The following is a 13076-nucleotide window of genomic DNA, read 5'->3' on the forward strand; positions in this document are numbered from 1 at the left end:
AATTGTGAACTGTTGCTGAATGTATCTCCGGTGTGAGAGGACAAAGGGGTGGGTGGAAGGGTATAAGAAGAAAGCATTGTCCACAAGTACTTTTAAATCAAATAGACAGGGTTTAAACAGGGTAAGGCATTTTTCAGTAGCAGTATGCACAAAATGACTCTGTCTTAAATATATTGATAATGGGTTGAGTGCAGAGGACTCTTGTATTTGTCTATATATATTTTGTGGTCACAGCCTCATTGCACCCCCGCCTAATGGTTTTAAAAATTAGTGGTGAGCACAACTTTCCCTTGTTTGTTATACTTTTAAATCAAAATACATGTGCAGTATTAAAAGAAAACTGATGTAGAAGCAGCTGTCACAATATGTTCTCACACTTGCTACCATTATAATTTCCACCCCTTCTGTCACTGAATGTACACGTGTGTGTTTTTTTTCTTTGCATTCTGCTGTTTAGAAACGCAGTTGTATACGGATTACAGGAGGCAGGTATTAGGTAGGCAAAGCATTAATGCAGTAGCTGTGGCAGAAATATGTAAGACGCTGCACGGAGTCTTAGGAGCAACAACAGCTTCTATCTGCTTTTAACAGGCCCCCACGTTATACTGTATTTGGCACATCAGGCATGCAGGTAGCATTTGCATATACACACATAGGCCTAGACATGTTTCTTTTGTCATTGGTTGAAAGTCTTTCTGAACGTTGCTGTTTGGAAAGCATAAAAGGAAATTATAGTACAAATAGTATCTATCGCACCTCTCAATTATGGATCCCAACGTTCCATATATCTGGCAGCTTTTTCCAACTCTAGTGAATATTAACATCCATATTGGTACATAATGCTATTGTCCTGAAATAATTGGCATAGTATCCCACAAGCCGTGTGCCTTTAATTCACCAGAATAGGAAGCAGCTGCTGGTGACGCTCACATCACCTCCTTGTGTGCCACAGTTCTAAATATTTGGGTGACAGTGTACATTAAGGGGCACATTTACTTAGCTCGAGTGAAGGGTAAGAAGGAAAAATACTTTGAATTTAAAATAATTTTTTTGGCTACTTCGACCATCGAATTGGCTACTTCGACCTTTGATTTCGACTTCGAATCGAACGATTTGAACTAAAAATCGTTCGACTATTCGACCATTCTATAGTCAAAGTACTGTCTCTTTAAAAAAACTTCGACCACCTAAAACCTACCGGGCACCAATATTAGCCTATGGGGTAATTTCTGATCGAAGGAAAATCCTTCGATCGATGGATTAAAATCCTTCAAATCCTTCGAAAATCCTTCGAAAATCCTTCGAATTGCGGTAAATCCTTCAACTTCGATATTCGAAGTCAAAGGATTTAACTTCGATGGTCGAATATCGAGGGTTAATTAACCCTTGATATTCGGCCCATAGTAAATGTGCCCCTATGTCCACACAATTGTACTTATTTTGCACTTATTTCTAATGCACTTGCCTATTTAACATAGTGCTACTAGTTTTAACATCAACCTCTGTTTGTAAAGTGACTATTGGATATATGTTTATACTTTATTGAAAGAGATTTTGAAAATACCAAATACTGTTTGAGAAGCCTGGTGTCTGTGACTCTAAAGGAATCAGATTTTTTTTCAAAAGGCTTAAATTAGGAGAAATATGGATAAATCTGTCCAAGCATTGATTTGATGAGCAAAAGCCTTATTTATACAGAATTCTGTCCCTTTGCCTCATTTAAATTTCTACAAAATAAATGGAATCCCTTGGCACCAATGTTAAAACACAGGAAAAAAGATTCTGTAACATTTAGAAACAGTATGGGGCCGATTATCATTTACTGATATTGTTTTACAGAGCAGTAACAATGGTTACCATCCCTTGAAAAAAATATCAGGCTTTCCTTTTAACTTCTGCATTCTCCGCATTCCCTGTTTATGTAAGTGAGGATTGCCATTTACTTCCATACAATCATACAGATGCATAATTTTTGGGCTGGGCCAGATTCTGAATCCTTAGACCAAATAAGCAAATTCAAGAAAAAAATCATGCATTGTCAACCAAAAAAAATTAACAGTCAATTGTCCAGGGCTACATAAATTGATTGGATTTAAGCATCCCTAGCTAAATCCAGGATTTGGGGCATCCCTAAAGACCTTTACTAGTAGTTCTCTATTGTTTCTTTTCATAGCAGAAAAAAAAAACATTTTAGTTGACCAATGTTAATTTTTTGTATATTTTTACGTAGACACATTTTTTTGTTGTTCCTAGTGTAGCTAGAAATTGTTTTCTTACCATTGATTTATGAGCATTCTGATTGGTTCTTCTCAGCTCTTCCCACTTTAGCATTGACTGCACACTGAAAAACCAGAGGCAAAAGGCATCATTGCCCAACTGATGTGGCTTAAAACCCTATTTATTCTGGGTGCCCATATAGGTCACAAGTGTTAGGTCCTATGAGCAAACAGGAAATTTTACAGAGATGTGGCTGTAACAATGTCCTTTATCAGGTATGTTTTTGTTCTAATGTGTTCTCTTTAAGCCTTTTCTTTACCTGAAACCCACAGTTTTTTGGCTTCAACATTTAGGTTTTGTATTTTCAAAATAATACTTTCAAGCCAACCCTCTGTTTAGACTCAGAACCAACAGAACCTGAACGTTTGTATTATGCAGCTTTCTACAATTTAGAAGGTCCAAGTGTTTGAGGAACACATTGATGTGACTTCTTGTGGTCATGTAAGAAATGAAGAAATATGAATACCACAAATCCACCAGTTATCTGCTTCCCCTGCATCTCCAGCAGCAGCCAAGTCTCTAGTTTAGTTGTTCCACTTTATCGCCACCCCAATGTAGGACAGAGACAAAATGCTTTCATGTCCCATTTGCTCTTTCGGGGACCGTGCAGTGCATGATGTTTCCGTGCACCTATTTATATTAAAAGAATAATAACTTTATTAAAAATAACAATTGGAGCACTAATTGTTTTTATTTTTTATTTAAATTAAGTTGCAATAAACTTCAAGACATTTGAAAGCGCTTCTGTTTTTAATATCATGTTCAAACAATTCTTTATCTTTTTTATTGTAAAAAAGAAAGTGAATATTTTATAAAAACATGTGCATGGAGAGAAGGCAAAAGAAAGAATGTTTCTAACATCCCCCCAAAAAATTGTGATATATGTATAATAAAATGCGAACTTGTTGTATTTTATTTTTACTGTCTCTCCTATTAAATGTCTATGTGCTGTGTGTGTAGAATGTGTCAGTGTATGTGTGTCTGGCTGGTGTATGAATGGAAGCAATAATGAAGCATGTACGTTTACATGCTTCATTGTGACATTGTGACCATTGTTACATCAGCTGCTGTAAAGGAATGTCAAAGGATGACTTGTAATAACATATGATCCATTTCTCTCATTTTGGTTTTAAATGAATACCAAAGGCTCAAAAGAATTCAGGCAAATATAGAACTTAATCGAAGCCCTCACATTTAGGGGCCAATTCATTAACTTCGAGTGAAGGATTCGAAGTAAAAAAACTTCGAATTTCAAAGTGTTTTTTGGGCTACTTCGACCATCGAATGGGCTTCTTCGACCTTCGACTACGACTTCGAATCGAAGGATTCGAACTTAAAATCATTCGACTATTCGATAGTCGAAGTACTGTCTCTTTAAGAAAAAACTTCGACCCCCTAGTTCGCCATCTAAAACCTACCGAACCCATAGGCTTGCCTAAGTTTTTTGGTCGAAGAATAATCCTTCGATCGTTGGATTAAAATCGTTCGAATCGTTCGATTCGAAGGATTTAATCGAACTATTTGCGCTTAAATCCTTCGACTTCGATATTCGAAGTCGAAGGATTTTAATTCCCAGTCGAATATCGAGGGTTAATTAACCCTCGATATTCGACCCTTGATGTATTTGTCCCTTAAAGAACATTTTAAAAAATTCATCAACTGTGAATAAAAACATTATTGTTCAGTTATCTTGTGTTAGGGGTTCTTGTAAGGTTTCCAAAACTTGTGCGAATCCTCAACTGAATCCTGGATTGGGTGCATCCCTAGTTCTAATACTGTTTTAATAGATTCCCTTGAAGGCCATTAGTAGTTTGAAAAGTGAGATGTCTTGAAGTAGGTCATACATGTTTGAGGAAAGGCTGTTATGTCATAAATAGCTGTCTGTGCAACCCATAGGCAGGCAAAGGGCCAAAAAAATACCCTGGAAGGCCATATCTGGCCTCCAGGCCTCCCAATTGACAGCAGTGGTTCATATAAAACATATGTTAGGGCAGCCCTGAAGTTATATCCTCCTGTAACATTTCCATTAGATAAGAAGTGCCCCAATGAACAGTATGAAACAGTATTAGCTGGGAAGGATTTGATTAGGAGTAATCAAGCCAATTTTTTTGTATCATGGGTCTGTGCCCATGCCAATAAAATCATTACATGTGTAAATATTGATGCTGATGTGGATGTTACAGTAAACTTTTCTTTTATGAATAAATTTACCTCGAAAGAAAAAAAGCAATGTTTTACATAAAAAAGCATGTTTTTAACATTAAAAGCTTCCAGATTTCTACCTCTGCGGTATGCTAATATAGTAATACATGCAGGGAGAGGTATAATGTGCCATTTGCCAGAGAATTCTGCCATGGGGTTTCCATGACAACCTCATTTGTGCAAGAAAACAGCCACAAGAAAAATGTTAGCAAGCTGGGAGATGCCATTTTCTTTCATACTCTGCAATCATGGCATAAAGGCCATCAAGGAAGCTGAAAATTGTTACATTTATAGGGACGAGAGTCAACATGGCTTGATGCACTTATCTGTAAATGACAAATTTAGAATTACTTTACTAAGCCTAAAATGGCCTTATTATATCGTCAGCAAAACTCAAACCAATTCAAGTGATGTAAACCATTATATGAAGCTCTGGCTAACATTGTAATACTGGATCTCACCTTTACAAAGATAGGAATTATGTCGCAGTCATATTCAGTATATTTTAAATTGACTCTGAAGACTTTGACATAGAAATAACAATATCTTTAGTTTAAGGGGCCCATTCACTAAGTTCGAGTGAAGGAATAGAAGAAAAAATACTTCGAATTTCGAAGTGTTTTTTCGGGCTACTTCGATCATCGAATGGGCTACTTCGACCACGACTTTGAATCGAACTAAAAATCGTTCGACTATTCGACCATTCGATAGTCGAAGTACTGTCTCTTTAAGAAAAAAGTTCAACCCCCTAGTTCGCCACCTAAAAGCTACCGAAGTCAATGTTAGCCTATGGGGAAGGTCCCCATAGGCTTGGCTATCTCTTTTTGTTTAAAGGATAATCCTTCGATCGATGGATTAAAATCCTTTGAATCGTTCGATTCGAAGGATGTAATCGAAGGATTCGATCGAACGAATTGCGCAAAATCCTTCGACTTCGATATTCGAAGTCGAAGGATTTTAATTCGTCAGTCGAATATCGAGGGTTAATTAACCCTCGATATTCGACCCTTAATACATCTGCCCCTTACTGTATATCCCTTATGCTTACTTTATATGGCTCATGGGACCAAGCTATGTATATGTAGAATCCAAATCCGGGGAAATATATGGATAAAATGGAAAGTGGAGAATGAGGTCTCAGAGATGACTGTAGTAATACAGCATTTTGTTTAAGGCAGAGGTAATATCAGTTGATTGCTTTTAATTACATGTCTTTTATGTAATGAATTGAGATGGGAAATTTGTAAAATTAATAATAAAATAAGAATAAAACGCTAAGGGATGTGGGTGGGAAAGGCAAAATGGAAAACAAAAAGGACTGTTTTCTTTTTGGGTGTTAGGGGTGGGTGTGGATACAAAGGGTAAATATAATTAACCAAATAGTGAAAAGAAATATTGTTAAATATGATGTTGTATATGATTATTGGATTCGATTTAATAGGATTTGCTGTACAGTTTCTTACCATTTGGGCAAAAAATGGTTGAATATTTTCTCAAAACAATATCACCGGCAACTACAGGTATGGGACCTGGCATCCAGAATGCTTGGGATCTGGGATAAGGGGTATTTCCATCATTTGGATTTTCAGAAAGAGATATATTGCAAAATAAATAAATACATTTTGGATTTGCATACCCTTAGGGGCATATTTATCAAGGGTCAAATTTCATATCGAAAAAACTTTGAAACTCGAGTTCAAAAAGACCAACCGAAATGAAGTCAAAGTTTTTATTTGGTCGAATAGGTCAGTTATCGATTGAATAGGTCCGTATTGGGCCGAATTCGGATCGTACGAATCGAAGGAATATTCTATTCAAAGTTTTTTCCCAAAAAAACTTAAATTTTTCAAAGTCCACCAATTGACTCCAAATAGTTTCTAGAAGGTCCCCCATAGGCTAAAACAGCAATTGGGCAAGTTTTAGATGGCGAATGATCAAAGTCGAATTTTTAAAGATGCAGTACATGATAAATTTCGATATTCGAATTTTTTTCAAATTCTAATCGAATTTGGACTATTCCCTAGTCGAAGTACAGAAAAGAAACAGCTCGAAATTCGAATTTTTTTCATTCAAAAATTCACCTCGACCTTTGATAAATCTGCCCCTTAAAGTCTACTACAAAAAAATAGCTTTCACATTTAATCATTAAAACGTTAAGAAAACCCAAAAGGATTGTCTGCCTCCAATAAGGATTAAATATATAATGGTTGGGAACAAGTACAAGGTAATGTTCCATTATTACATAGAAAAAAGTAAATCATTTTTAAAAATTGTAATTATTTGATTCAAATTGAGTCTATGGGAGATGGGCTTCCTGTAATTCTGAGCTTTCTGGATACTGAGTTTCCAGAAGGAAAGATATGTTGTATGACATAGGTACAGTAGGGAGCATGGAAATGTTTGAAACAACACTCCCTCTAAACTCTTATTTATGACATCACACAACAACTTAGTACATTTTGTATACTGACATAAAATTTAGTACATGCACAGACCCACCTATCACTGTATACCTATAATTCTTTGCAGTCTTTTTAACAACTGTGCACAAAACATCATTTTAGACCACCCAGTCTGCAAAAAATTATAGGAAACACTGGTTGGACCCATCACTAGTTAAAGACACAACATATATTATGTACACAGAGAGGGTTATGCACAAGCATGAGAAACGTGTGCCCAAGGCCTGCCATACATGTTTGCTTTCCTTATTCACAACAGCATAAAAACTAATAGAGAAATGTTCTGTAGTCTCAGGAGGCAATGGAGCATTATTGTTGAGATATAAAGCTTTACATTTTATAGAACTTATGTTAAACGTGATGGACCCATAACATATGTGAATTTTAAAATATGTGAATTTATTTCTCTACAAAAAAAATTAAGGGGCACATTTACTTAGCTCGGGGGAAGGATTAGAATAAAAAATAGTTCGAATTTCGAAGTATTTTTTTGGCTACTTCGACCATCGAATTGGCTACTTCGACCTATGACTTTGAACTAAAAATCCTTCAACTATTCGACCATTCGTTAGTCGAAGTACTGTCTCTTTAAAAAAAACTTCGACCACCTACTTCGCCATCTAAAACCTACCGATCCTCAATGTTAGCCTATGGGGAAGGTCCCCATAGGCTTTCTAGCCAATTTGTGATCGAAGGAAAATTGTTCGGTCGATGGTTTAAAATCCTTCAAATCGTTCGATTCGAAGGATTTAATCGTTCGATCGAACGATTATTCCTTCGATCGGTCGATCGAATGAATAGCGCTAAATCCTTCGACTTCAATATTCGAAGTCGAAGGATTTAACTTCGACAGTCGAATATCGAGGGTTAATTAACCCTCGAGATTCGACCCTAAGTAAATGTGCCCCTTTGTGTAATTTCAATTAAATATTTGATAGAACCATTATTTTTTACTTAGCATTTTTTTAACTATTTTATTGTCAATGTGCCACTGTCATATAACCTTATGCTATGTAAGTTAGTTTGCTTGTTCCTTAATATAAAGTAGATTTGAAGATGATACAAAGGGATAAAGCTACCCTAGCTGTATAGACTTGAAGCATGTTTGTTTGCCAGGGGCTGCCATTGAACTTACAACACAATAGAAGATTCATAGATCCAAGTTAAAGACTCATAAGAATAATAAGAGCCATAAATGGACTATAACATAGAGAAATACCAGGAGAAAACAATGATATCATATTAATATTGTGTAATGCTCATTCTGTTCTGCAATAAAAAGTCAGATGTTGCGTTTTACCTTCTTACACTGCACAGTACTACATAATTTTTGACAACAATGGCCATATTTATGATTATACTTTGTTGTATTTGTTTTATTATTAATTATACTTTATTTATGTGTTCACTTAAATGTAAAATAATGAATGAAGTATGAATACAATCTTTACCCAACAAGCCATATAGGCTGCCAACCTAGGGTGACCCAAATCAGTGGAAGGTACAGTCTGGACATCAGTCATGGGAAGATTTCTTGATACTATGGGAAAACGACAACAAGTTGACTGTTACAGCAACATTTTATGTATTAAAAGGGATACTGTCATCAGACAGTAATCTTTTAAACTTTTAAAACTAATAAAAAATACATAGGGGCCCATTTACTTAGCTCGAGTGAAGGAATAGAGGAAAAATAGGTGGAATTTTTTGGCTACTTCGACCTTCGAATCGAACGATTCAAAGTAAAAATCGTTCGACCATTCGATAGTCGAAGTACTGTCTCTTTAAAAAATTCTTCGACCCCCTAGTTCGCCACCTAAAACTTACCGAGGCCAATGTTAGCCTATGGGGAAGGTCCCCCATAGGCTTCCTAACAATTTTCTGATCGAAGGAATATCCTTTGATCGATGGATTAAAATCCTTTGAATCCTTCGAATTGCGCTAAATCCTTCGACTTCGATATTCGAAGTCAAAGGATTGTCTTCAACGGTCGAATATCGAGGGTTAATTAACCCTCGATATTCGACCCTAGGTGAATGTGCCCCATAATGTTACAAAAAGGGACTAATAATTTGATGTCATTATCATATTATATCTAAGCCTGTTATAATATTAGGGGGCTTGATCATATGTCCAACAAAGTCAAGAGAGATGGTATAGCTGTATTGAGAATTTACTATGTTTTTAGCTATTCAAGTCTACTGCAATGATAGTTTTGCTTTATTTACACTCACTGGTAAATTTGATGACAGCAAATATGTTTTATATAATAATATAGAATATTAATAGAAGATACCTCATGCATTACTCCATTAATAAGAATTTTCCAAATTCATCTCTGAATTTTTCCATTTTAATTTAAGATCATTGGCAACATCCAAAAGTACAACTTTTGTTTTTTACATATGCACTTTTACATTCTGGGATCTATTTTTGGTGACTAGAACATTGGTTCTCTAAAGAACTTGCTCATCTGATTTTCAAGATTAGGCACAATTTTTGTCAAATAAGAAAAATAATAATCTGACTTTACCTTGACATTTCCAGTATGAAGTGCTGTTATTTTCTTGTAAAATTGCAAACACGCTATGTTCAGAATAATTATAGGTACATTTTTTTAGCAGTCAGACATCAATCAAATGCAATTAAACAAAACAATATTTTTTGTGCCATTTTGTTACAAGGCAAGTTCCTCCAACGGAGCTAGTGGTCTCTGTTCCTAATAAATAGATCATTCAGCCCTGATGTGGTGGGGAATGGCTTTGCATAAGAGATTCTCTGGTATGGGAAGCTTAATAAATATAACTTCTATTCATTCTGCTATAAGAGAGGAGTTCATTACATTCCTTCTAGCATTAAAGGGATGCAAATGAAAATCTTTTAAACTATACATAAAAGCTTCTCCTATATGAAATGTTATTGTAGTCATACGATAGATGTTTGAATACCATATATCCCAATTTCAGGTTTCACCAATGGGTACCAGATGGAAACTATCTGTCAACATGGTGTTCCTTGTGAAAGAAATGTGGAAATGATAAGACAGCCATCAAAGTACCAGGTGCCATCCTTGAGTATATAAAGAGGAGCTGGGAGCGTGTAGTCAATGTGATGATGGCATTTAAGAAGAGCCAAAGTCAGAGTAGGCATCCTGCAAAGAAAAAACTAGCCAGGACAGTGTTAGATCCTCAGTGTAGGTCCTCTATGAGCATGTGGTATCAAGCCTTTAACTCTGTACAGAAATGCAAGTGTGGTTATTTAACCAGCCAACAGACCCATGTTTTATCAGTTTTTTGGATACCACTGAAATCGATCCACAGTGAATGGTGTACACCATCCTGCAATATATGTAAGACCACAACAACAATGCATTACATTCTAATTTTGCAGTGATACATTTAGAGGGTTATTTATCAAGGTCCGAATTTTTCTAAGTATTTCTAACATAAAAATCCGAATGGACCTTATTTGTCATAAAAAAATCAGAAAAAATTGGGTCGGGCAAAAATCCGATAACTTTGGAGCTTTGGTACTTTTCAGGCAAAGCTCCGCAAATACTACAAATTTTTCGTAGTTTTCTGAGTTTTTGGTCCAAAATCCCAGAAATTATTGGATATTAGTACGGATAGCAGTGCAGACACTGGGACCTTCTCCATTGACTTATACAGGACCTCGAGAGCTTTAAGATGCCCGATTTTTTTAAGAGTAGGACTTTTAAGACCATCAGGCTTTAATAAATTCCGAAAAATCCATAGTTTTTTTTTTTAGTCTGAAAACCACAAATTTTTTAGAATTTTGGCTATTTGGAGCATAATAAATAACCCCCTTATAATATATATATATATATATATCTTTTAATCTGCACTCCTAACTATTGTTACAGTGATAAATTAAGTGGTATATCTATATATTACTACAAATCAGGGCTAGTGGAGTCCTGCAAAAGTTGTTAAGCTAAAATTTCCCACATCTCATCAACAGTCAATGGACAATCTGCCCATCCATGATATATATAACAGGGGGTACATTATGTCAAAGTTAACTTTGATGTGCTGAAACTACAGTATAAGACGTTTGGGTCTGCAAAAATGAGGTTAAGTATGAATACATGAAAAAAACACCAAAGATAAGGGAGGCCAACAATAAAAGATACTTTTGGAGCTTGTGTGTCCAGTTGTAACTCACATATTAAATCTCCTGATCTGTCCCCGGCTTCTATATCTGTTTTATTGACATGGAATGAATTTCTTCCTCTTTGTTTGCTTTCCAAATGCAGATTTTTTTCAGAAAGCCCAGAATTAAACCGAACGCCATCAGCCATCGATTCCATTATGTGCAAATAATTCTAATTTTAAAAAAAAATGATCTGTATTCTCTGTAATAAGAACACAGTACTTTGCACTCAATCCTGACTAAGCTGCGTGAATCCATATTCATGGAAAAACTATGCTATTGGGTTTATTTCATATAAAAATGCTTTTTCACAGGCTTAAGGTATGGTGATCCAAATGATGAAAAGACCCATTATCCAGAAAACCCCAATTCCCAAGCGTTATAGATCCCATACCTGTATCTTTTTTTACTGCAAGATTTTGCATTGTGATATCACTAACATGAAATGTCATGCGCAGCACATTTACGCAGTGATTTATACCTGCATTATCCCCCCATCAGAATAGTTTGGGTGGGGGAGGAATCCAGTTAAATTATTGTGCAGGTTTAAAATTACAGTTAGTTCTATTCTTATGGTTTTCTTAACGATGGCCTTGCCATGTAGTAGTCTAATAAGACTTAAGAATAAGGTATCTCAGACATAGCTACTAAATGTAGCTCTTACAGATCTGTACCTTTCAGCCTTTAAGAAAGTTTTCTGCACCATTCCTTATCTTGCGGTGGGAAAACGCCAGGTTCTGGACACACGCTGAGTATAATTTTTCCTATCCACAGGTACAGGCTATGTAACCCAACCATTAGGCACCTCTGCAAAAATATTAGTAACTTAATAACTTCATAGACTAAAACCATTGAGTCGTGGGTGTTCCAGGCTGCTAGTTTGTAGAGGGGTCTTGTGGTGCTTAGGGCTCCCAGAAGGAGGCAGATACAATGTTATAAAAAAGCAATGGCCTTAGTATTTATACTGCAAAACCTGAAGAGCTCAACCTTTTTCCTATAGTATGAACAGGGTTAAAGGTTTTTTTCATTCAAATGCTCTACAGCAGAAAAGAGTTGGACTGCGAGAGATGAGAGCTGTCAATCCATAGTAGGACAGCAAGCAAAAATGTTATCTTACACCAGGCTTAAACTTCCTAAATGTCTCTGGCATAATATGCATGTTTAGTGATGGGCGAATAAATTCGCCAGGCACAAATTCATGGTGAATTTCTGCTTTCGCCACCGGTGACTAAATTCGTGAAACTGCAGTGAAAATTCACCAGCGTCAAAAAATTTTGGGCGCACGTCGGAAAAGTTGCTTGCGTCGAAACCGCTGTGTGTCGACATTATTCCGACGCCCATTGATTTTAACGCCGGCGTCAAAATTGATGTGGGCATTTCGCTAATTTTTCACCAATCCACAAATTTCGCGCAAAATTCTCTAATTTTTCAGGGAAGCAAAACGCCCATCACTATGCATGTTGCCTTTGCTATGTCCCTTAAGCCCATTCAGCACTGGTACAAGCCAAAAACGTATTTTATTTGAAACTGATGGTTTGTAAAGCATCATTAATCCCCCCCCCTCAAACTGACCCCCTATTATGAATTTAAACCATCTTTCATGTTAGTGGAATGAATGAAATAAAAAGAATAAAGAAATGAAAGAATGGCAAGAATCATATACTGAAAGTATTTCCATATAAAACAATAGCACAGTTTTTTTCAAATAATAAAAATATAATGTCAGTTTGTATAATTCCTAAAATAAGCGTCTTTTAAACGGGGCACTTTTTAAACATGCTGAGACTTTACAGAAATATATCCAAGGTCTTTTGTGCTGTTCAGATTCGTGGGCGTCCTGTTAACCCCTTCATTGCCTTGAATTAGAAATCGCAATGAACGCCATTGCTAAACAGACAATTGCTAAGGGTTATGACAAAACAAAGATTCTCAGACAATATATAACAAATCCCTCCTATTAGT

Source organism: Xenopus laevis, chromosome 3S (genome assembly GCF_017654675.1).
Source record: "Xenopus laevis strain J_2021 chromosome 3S, Xenopus_laevis_v10.1, whole genome shotgun sequence".
Taxonomy (NCBI): Eukaryota; Metazoa; Chordata; class Amphibia; order Anura; family Pipidae; genus Xenopus; species Xenopus laevis.